This window comes from Callorhinus ursinus, unplaced genomic scaffold (genome assembly GCF_003265705.2).
Source record: "Callorhinus ursinus isolate GAN/ISIS: 27379988/994484 unplaced genomic scaffold, GSC_fseal_2.0 scaffold19, whole genome shotgun sequence".
In the NCBI taxonomy this organism is placed as follows: Eukaryota; Metazoa; Chordata; class Mammalia; order Carnivora; family Otariidae; genus Callorhinus; species Callorhinus ursinus.
This window is the reverse complement of record NW_027397081.1, coordinates 21,437,768-21,445,494: the sequence shown is the minus strand read 5'-3', so window position 1 is coordinate 21,445,494 and position 7,727 is coordinate 21,437,768. Positions and strand designations below refer to the sequence as shown.

Genomic DNA, 7,727 nt, shown 5'->3' with positions numbered 1-7,727 from the left:
CTCCTAAGTGAGGCCCAGGACAGGCCTCTGGACAAGCTCTCCAGCTGTCCCAGGTGTGGTCAGGCAGCTGCAAACAGGACAGGGGTGGCCACAAGGCTATTTTCTCTGTGGTCCCCACTCTCTCCGTTTTGATTCTTTGTTTCTTGGAGAGGCAGAAATCCTCTGCAAGATTTTTCTCTCCATTGCTATTTACTTATTTATATGTTGTTTGTTTAGTGTCGCTCACCTCAAGACTTGGAATCGATGGCCCTTTGCTTCTAAAGCCATTCCCCATACCGTCACCACATGGGAGCCCGGACTGTGAGGGGCAGGTGTCCGCGAGTCCCCTGGAACCCAGGCAGTGCTGGGGACCTCGTGTTGGCACTTCCAAGGATTTAATATAAGGGACAGCTCAGCTTGTTTCCATCCTGCTGCTGAAATGAGTAAATAAATAAAGTGGGATCGATGAGGTCACAGGTGTCTCCCTTTTCAGCTGATTGCCTCCTGAACCTTCCAAACTTACCATCGTTTGATTTCTTATAATTTTCAGCGTTCTGTGAAATAACATGGTTGTATTTTCTCAGGAACTGTGTAAAACCACAAGCTTCAACAAACAGGAAGAGAAACACAGAAGAAAACTCTGACCTTTCCTTCACAGACGAAGTGAGGCCAGAAGCATTCATATCAAAGTTTTTCAGAGAAATAAGCATGTGAGCCCCATGCCCAGACACTTCCCTTGGCCCCAGCTGGAGGTGAGGGCAGTTTGAGGACCGCTGTCCCTGGGGACGAGGGAGCAGGGAGCCTCGATCTCGAAGGCCTGGGGGGGGCCGAAGTCCCTGCAAAGGGGAGAACAGAGGGGCCCAGGTGGTGGTGGAGGTGGGGCTCCTGGAGCTGAGCTGGAGTGTCAGCAAACACAGTGTCTGGACAGCTAGAGGGGATATAGATATACCTACCCAGGAGGGGGATATCCCCAAAGGCCCATCTGCTGTACAGTTTGGGGACAGTGCCCAGGGACAACATAATTAAATCACTAGTACCAGCTGAGGCTGAGGACATGTGTGTGGTTCACATTGCTTTTTGCCCAGAAGAACTCTTTAACTAGTGCATGCCCTTTCTTGTTAAAAACTGTGACCCAGGGGCACGTGGGTGGCACAGTCAGTTGAGGGTCTGACTCTCGGTTTTGGCTCTGGTCGGGATCTAAGGGTCGCGGGATCAAGTCCTGTGTTGGGCTCCGAGGTTCTGCTTGGGAGTCTCTCTTCCTCTCCCTCTGTCCCACCCCTACCTCAAAGAAATATTTAAATCTTAAAATACACACACACACACACACACACACACACACACACGCACGAAAAAAAACCCACATGACCCAGAACTTCAAGGCTCCGGGCACTATTGGACATTTCTAGCTGGATGCTGGGGATGCGGCGGGAGGGAGGGCGTGGCACAGTCCTTGGTGGGTCTAGAGGGCCAGGCCAGGGCCATAGGAACAGATAAAGTCTGAGTCTTAACTAAATTGAGTCATAATTTTGCCTCTGTAAAGCAGTGTGACTCAGGACGGTGCTTGATGCTGAGTCCGCAAGTCCTCACTGGCAGAGCAAAGGCTTCTGCCTTTCCTAGCCCAGGATCTGCGGGGAGGAGTCCAGCTGGGCGTGTATGTGCGGCAGCTTTGACAACCACGGGGGGGCTCTTCAAATCTGATGACCTCTTCTCTGGCTCAGGTGCAGCCGGGAAGAGAACCTTTAAGGCTGCTCTCTGCTTTGTGACCCCTGCTCCGGAGTGTCAGTAAGATCGCTTTTCTCTGGGTGGGAAGAGAGAGCTAGGGGGCCAAGGCTCTGGGTTTGAAGGTGGGGGGAGCATGTGCACAGCACCCCCCGCCCCAGTTGGGACAGCATAGTCTCTCCCCTGGCTCACTGGGAAGCAGGGAATCAGGCCTCCCCTGAGCAGGTACATCTCCCGAATTCATGCCACCCTTTCCTTCCCTCAGCCTGTCCTCCTCACCTGCCACTGATGTGAGTTAAACCCTGGGCTCACTTTTCTCCCCTCCTTCCCCCATCTTTCTCTGTCTGCATTACCCCCCTCCCTCCCTCCTTCCCTCCCTCTGGGTGGGAGAGGTTCAGGCTCTCCTCTAAGGCAGAGTCTCTGGTCAGCGAGGGCATCTTGTGCCCCACAAGTTACAACACCCTCTGCCTTTCCCAGGCTTCTCTGTCTCCCTCAGGATCAGGAATAGGACACTTATGCCCAGATCCCTCCCAGATCAGCATGAGTGCCGAGTAGCAGGACTAGGAACGTAGAGACCAAGACCACAAGGACCATCCCCCCAACCTCTGCCCTCGGACCTTTCCACACCTGGGAGGAATATGGTAGAAGAGGAGATAAGGAGAAGCTGGGCATCCTGCTGCCTCCACAAGCAGGCGAACACTACGACCAACATCACTATCTACCTGTGCCTCAATCCTTAGGAAACACTCAGAGCTATGAGCACTTTCTTGCTGGCCCCTCCTCCTCTGGGCTCCAGTTGGCTCAACATCCCAAAGAGTAGGGGCGTCTGGAAGCAGCGGGTTTGCATGGCATTTCCTTTGGTAGACCGTCTGGGAAGAAGACCTGCCCCCCAGCAGCCTGCACTACAAGTGAGTCCAGTCTTGGCATGTCTCGGAGTGTAGGGGCGCAAGGCCAGCAGACAGGCTTTGACCAGGAGACAGATGTTAACCCCGGCTGCGCCTAGTATCTGAGGCATCAGATGGATGAGCTAGAAAATGAGCACTTATGACACCTCCTTCCTTCCTTAGGTATAAAATTTGAGTTGTACAGGTCATGAGAAAGTTCCTAGCCTGTCCCCATCCTTCCCACAGACCCATTACACAGCCTTGTTTGGCAGAAAATACAGGACCATGGATAGCATGGCACATTGGTCCAACATTCAGTGGAGCTGTGACAAAGACCTAAAAAACCAGGAGGGGGCTCAAGCTCATCTGAACTGAATATAAATTACTTATACATGATTTGGAGGGCTCTCTGAAAGTTTTCTTGGGCAAAAAGTATAGGTGGAATAGGTATGGATTTATTGGTACTATAATCTGGGGTCCAAGAAATATCTCATTTCTCGTTCTCTTAAAATCATACAAAATCTTGGTGATTAACATAACAATAAAAAAATTTTTAAAAAATCATACAAAATCTGACACCCCACTACCACCACCGTGGATGCTAAAACAACCATCTCTGCTATTTCAGGGGCTTCTCCCCTCCTCTCATTACCATCAGGAGGAGTTTCTAAAAAAGACACACATCAGTGGAAGTTTGAAACATTCACATCATGAATGTTTGCCTGAACTTAGAGCAGAAATTTTTGATTTTGCTGGAGCTCTTGCTCCCTGTTTTGGCTTCATGCTTGGGGCCTTCCTGGTTCCTGCCAAGTCTGAAATCCGTGGAGATGAGGGGCCACCTCTCTGTTTAGACCGTGTCCCTGTGAGGTCACCCGCTCATTCGGGCTCTGTCAGAATCAGGGTGGAAAGAAAAGATCCCATCCTCCCACAGCCCCCAAGGCATTCCCTCTTCTCCTCTCCTCCTTTCACTATCTAGGAAATCCTGCCGAGGACTTCAGGTTTCAAGATAAACCAGCAAGTGGGGGAGGATGTTCTCCAACATCTTCTGTTTCTGCTTGCCAAAAACTCACCCTGAGGGCAGCCATAAAATGGACTGGAAACTTCCTAGAAGAAAGTGAGAGCTCTTTTGAGAAGGAGAGAGAGGGAAGACAAAAGGAGTTTGGTATGTCAGCTAGGAATTCTGCCACAAAATGGTTTTTGTCCTTAAGGTGAATGTTGCACAAAAGGAAAAGAGGTTTTAGGGGAGCTTCCTAAAGCAATACCGGCCAGCCGGCAGATCCCCTGCTTGTCTACCCTCTTCAAGTGAAAGCAGAGGGGCTGGGCAGACACCCCTGGGCGGGGCCGAGACCCCTGGCCTGGGGGGAGCTCCTGGGACCAGTGCTGGGTGGCCTTTGGGAGATACTGGAAGTCTGTGTGGGAAGTGGACGAAAAGCTTGCCGTCTACCGGCGTCCTTTGCAATCTCTAGGTCATCCCCCACCCTGTGAGCCCTGGGAGAGTGGGGGTCCTGGGGCAACTGTCCCCACCTTGGCCCCCTGCACTTCCTGCCAGTGACACACATAGGTCATGTAGCTGCTCTTGTCATTCTTTGAAGAACTCTCCACTCATTTTGCTAATCATAAATATTTCACATTCCAGAGCCCATTCTCCCAAATACACTGTGGGGGAGGAAAAATTTTTATATACCCTTCGAGATTCTTATAGGTGGTCTAAGGATTAAATTGACAGGAGACAGATTAACGGGAAAAAAATCAAATTTACTGATGTACATATGGGGAATTCACATAAACATGAGATTCCAAGGACAGTTAGGCAAAATGATATATTTATGTTTTCCTGAACTAAGGAGAAGGGGTAAGGGTCTGGGACTTCAAAGGGAAGGAAAGCAATTCACAGGGAGATGGAAAAGGGTAAGGGAGGGATGGAGGTACAGAGAGAGAAAGGGAGGGGACAGGAATCAGAGGCAAAGAGCAGCAAGGGCCATGGGAAGCAGAAAGCCTTGATCTGGTGGGTGAAGCTGTACGAATGTCATTACCCAGAGCTGAGGAGGAGCAGACTTCGGGGCTTGAACAGTGCTGGGGCAGGGGGGCCCCATCCTTTGAGGCTACAGGGGCACAGAAAAGGGCTAAACGAGTAACTGAGCGGGTCAAAGAAGGGCCAACTCTCTACAATCGTTTACAGTGTCACGGTGGGATTCAAAACCAATTTGAGCCCTTGGTCTCAAGAAGGGCACGGAGAGGTCCCCACGGTCCTGGTATCCATACGGGAGACTGTCATCTGGAGAGAAAGACAAGAAAAGAGGATCTCTGATTTGTGGCCTCCAAGATCAAGTGTTTGCCACATTCGAGATAGACGATACATATTTGTTGAAAGAATGAGTGATTCGGCCAATGGGAAGAAACAGCACATGGTCCTGAGCAGTCAGGTTGCCAGGTAAGAAGGGACATCAGCCACCCTGCAATGACAGAGGGGGCCCCTAGTGGGCCATCTTCCCCCAACCCCTCACCTTGCCCCCAAGGCCTCAAGTTCCCAAAAGCACTACCACAAACAAGCCCCACTGCAATTTTCATCCCAGTTCCTCCCATCCCTGAGTCTGCCTGGGGACTCCCCAAAGACCTAGGTGCCCCTCAACAAGTCCTTTTCCCCCTGATAACTCTGTTGGTCCAGTCAAGGGCCAGTGGCAGTCCAGCACCAGATCCAGGACTCCTGTGCAACTTTTGTTTTTCCCAAAGGATTTCACAGCCCTTTTTTCACTATCATATGTACGCTTAGATGATATTTAAATACTGCCACTTTGATTTCAGCCCTTGGCTCAAACAATGGAAGCATTAATTTTGCAAATAGTGCCAGCACCCGGATCTGGGATAGCTTTCCCAGGGCTTGAGGGTGGAGTATGCAGGGAAGAGCCAAATGCCAAGCCCTGTAAGGAATTTCCAGATTATAATTCCAGGGAGCTGATTATAGAGCTATGGTGAAATTTAGTTAAAACCACCACCCACGGGGAAATCCATGATGCATTCTGGCCACGACCCCTTTTGTAACTTTTTAAGGAAAAAAAGAACCCTTCCCAGTCTCTCAGCTACTGACCCCAGGGCTCCTGAGAGCTACCTCCCTCACGATCAGGTAAAGGTCACCCAGGTGACATCTCAGACCCCACCTACCTTCATGGTCTGTCCTCAGAGAGCTTTGTTGGCTCCCTTCAGTCTGGATGGCACTTTGCCCAGCCTGGGAAACCCCAGGGTAATGAAAGCCCTACAGATGTTGACTCTTCCATTCTGGAAATAGTCTAGGATTGGAAAGTGAAACAGACATAATGAGGCTCGCCAGGCCCTGCCTTCCCACAGGTCAGGAGCGTGCACACCCTCTGGGCCACTGGCAGCCTGGACAATGCCAGTTCCCAGGCCCGAGGAGGTGGCTGAAATCGGGGGATTCCTGGATGCTTGGCTCATACCTGCGAGTACTGACAGGATCCCCCTCTCCTCCCAGGGATGGACTGTGCTGCCCGGGGAAGGTTGCGTCCTACCCTGTAGCCCCTCCAGCCCCACCCATATGGCCCCGTGACCATTTTCCCAATCCTTCCCGAAAGGCAGCCCACATTGCCTTCACCACCCACAAAACTTTCTTTGCTCCCTTTCAGCTCAAATTTAGGCCTCTCAGCAAGAAAGCCTGAGGAACTGGGGAGTGTCAGGGATTAGAACTGAGGTGGGAAGGAGGTGAAGTAAAATTGGGAAGGGGAGAGGAAGGAGAAAGGGAAAAGCAGGGACAAAAGTGGAGGAAGCAAAGGGGAGGGGAGGCAGAGAGGGAGGAAACCCAGTGGAGTGAGGGGGCAAAGGCTGTGATGCCCCTTGAGGTTAAGGTTAGGCCCTTGTGCCTTGCTCTTCACCTCTCCGGGGCCGCCAATTCACAGCTCACCTAGAGCCAGACCCCAAAGTACTTCCCGATGCGCAGCAGGGTCTCTACTGGAAGCCCAGCAGGAAGGGGAGGGACAGCAACAGCACCACCGGGGGCAGCAGGAGCAGCAGTTGGGGGAAGCCAGGTCCCATTGTGCCTGAAGGACCAGGGCGCAGAAGAAGATAGGGCAGAGCCACCGGCACACAGGCCCTGAGTATAGGGCTTTACAACCCCAGCTGGGAGGGGCCGCCGATGGGAGCAGGGGCAAAGGGTTGCACGTCCACCACAGAAGGAGCAGAGTGGCCGGTGGGAGCCCAGGCTTCCTGCGTGCCTTGCAGGGGCGGGGCACACCACCACGTGGTTTCTCATCCTTAGGCCACTTGCCTGAGTATGCTGTGAGCCCAGACTGAAATCTCCTTTCTCGGAAATGGATACGTGTCTTGACTGTTGCAAAAACAAACAAACAACAACAAAAACCCCACTATAGGGAACATCTCCTTTGACAAAAGAGCAGTCTAACAACAAAGGGTTCCCCCTAGCAGCCCTAGCAAGGGCTAGCCACAAAAATTTTATCCACCCCAAGACAGCAGTACTCACCGCCTGCACCTGAACCTGGAACTAGCCCTCAGCCTGTAAGCTGTAAGAGGGCTCCAGCCTTAGCTGGTGCCGCCCTCTGCAGGGTTCTGTTGCCACAGTAACACCTGTGTTTGCCTTAGAGCCGCCATCTCCCTCACCCTCTCCTCAATCCCTTGTCACAAGTGTTAACCGAAGGGGTTTATCTTCCATGCAGGCTGCATTCCAGACTAGAGATTTTGGGTTGTTTATATGCTGAGGAATGTAATTTAAAAACACTGATCTGGGGGCGCCTGGCTGGCTCAGTCTGTTAAGTGTCTGCCATTAGCTCAGGTCATGATCCCAGAGTCCTGGGATCCAGTTCTGCATCAGGCCCCCTGCTCAGCAGGGAGTCTGCTTCTCCAGCTCCCTCTGCCCCTCCCCCACTCCTGCTTTCTCTCTCTCTCTCTCTCTCAAATTAATAAATAAATATCTTAAAAAAAAATCCCCCAAAACAAAACACTGATCTGGAGGGGTGCCTGGCTGGCTCAGTGGGTAGAGTGAGCAACATTTGATCTTGGGGTTGTGAGTTCAAGCCCCATGCTGGGTATAGAGATTACTTAAATCAAAATCTTTAAAAACAAAACACTGATCTGGGGGGAAAAATAGTTTTGTAGCTTTGGCTTCAGGCTCTCTGCACTCCT

General features: G+C 51.6%; 1 long non-coding RNA gene across 1 annotated transcript; it reads right to left on the bottom strand.

Moving 5' to 3' along the window:
* Positions 1-4,326: 4,326 nt before the first annotated feature.
* LOC112840475 (uncharacterized) lies at positions 4,327-6,761 on the bottom strand. Its single transcript, XR_003212483.2, has 3 exons — positions 6,493-6,761; positions 5,742-5,866; positions 4,327-4,857 (listed from the first exon to the last, which is right to left on the bottom strand). It is a non-coding gene; the product is annotated as an uncharacterized lncRNA (long non-coding RNA).
* Between the last annotated feature and the right edge of the window lie 966 nt (positions 6,762-7,727).